A 1,688-nucleotide genomic window follows, 5' to 3' on the forward strand; every position below is an offset into this window, starting at 1 on the left:
AGTTGAGTGTATGTGCACATAAGATATTTAACTGTGCACATAGTTTTTTCATCTTGTGTATGTGCATAACTTAACTTTAAGAATGCTATGTTTTTTATACACACAAACACATACAATCATTTTTTTAAATATATGGTTGTGTGTGTGTGTGTGTGTGTGTGTGTAAAAAACGTAGTATTTTTTTAGTAAAATTATATATATGAATCCATTTTGTGTAGATCTTTGTGTGTGTGTGTGTGTGTGTGTGTATATATATATATATATATATATATATATATAAATGAATGTGTGTGTGTGAGTGTTTATACCACAATATCATTTTTGTAAAATATGGTGTGTGTGAAAAAAGTAGTAGTTGAGATGATATATTTTAATTGAGATTAAAGTGGAGTGAAGTGAAAGGGAAGTTTTTCTGTGAAGAAGGAGATGAAAGTGGAGTGAAGAGAAAGTGGAGTTTTGCTGTGGAGAAGGAGTAAAAGAAGACAAGGTACTGTGTGTGTGTGTGTGTGTGTGTGCGCGCTTACCTGCGCACGCTCGCCCGATCCACCGGAGGAGGTCCAATAGGAGCTCCATTGGAGCTCCCCCATGCTTTGAAAGGCATGGTGAGAAAGCAGCGCTCACGCTCGCCCGATCCACCGGAGGAGGTCCAATGGAGCTCCTAATGGAGCCCCCCAATGCCTTGAAAGGCATAAGATATTTAACTGTGCACATAGTTTTTTCATCTTGTGTATGTGCATAACTTAACTTTAAGAATGCTATGTTTTTTATACACACAAACACATACAATCATTTTTTTAAATATATGGCTGTGTGTGTGTGTGTGTGTGTAAAAAACGTAGTATTTTTTTAGTAAAATTATATATATGAATCCATTTTGTGTAGATCTTTGTGTGTGTATATACATATATATATATATAAATGAATGTGTGTGTGTGAGTGTTTATACCACAATATCATTTTTGTAATATATGGTGTGTGTGAAAAAAGTAGTAGTTGAGATGATATATTTTAATTGAGATTAAAGTGGAGTGAAGTGAAAGGGAAGTTTTTCTGTGAAGAAGGAGATGGAAGTGGAGTGAAGAGAAAGTGGAGTTTTGTTGTGAAGAAGGAGTAAAAGAAGACAAGGTACTGTGTGTGTGTGTGTGTGTGTGTGTGCGCGCGCGCTTACCTGCGCACGCTCGCCTGATCCACCGGAGGAGGTCCAATAGGAGCTCCATTGGAGCTCCCCCATGCCTTGAAAGGCATGGTGAGAAAGCAGCGTGCACGCTCGCCCGATCCACCGGAGGAGGTCCAATGGAGCTCCTATTGGACCTCCTCCGGTGGATCGGGCGAGCGTGTGCAGGTAAGCACACACACACACACACACACACTCACACACACACACACACACAATGATATACACTTTCATTCGCACACATCAAAACACTTGCACACATAGCACAAACACACACACAATCATGCACACGCACACACATTACACTTGCATACACACACATACATACATACATACACCCACATATATGAACACTTCCATTCACAACATCAACACACTTGCATACATACACACATACACATATATAAACACTTGCATTCACAACATCAACACACTTGCATACATAGCACAAACACACACACAATTATGCATACAGACACACACATATTATACTTACATTCACACACACACACAC

This window comes from Adiantum capillus-veneris, chromosome 24, assembly GCF_014529385.1.
Source record: "Adiantum capillus-veneris isolate H3 chromosome 24, ASM1452938v2, whole genome shotgun sequence".
NCBI lineage: Eukaryota > Viridiplantae > Streptophyta > Polypodiopsida > Polypodiales > Pteridaceae > Adiantum > Adiantum capillus-veneris.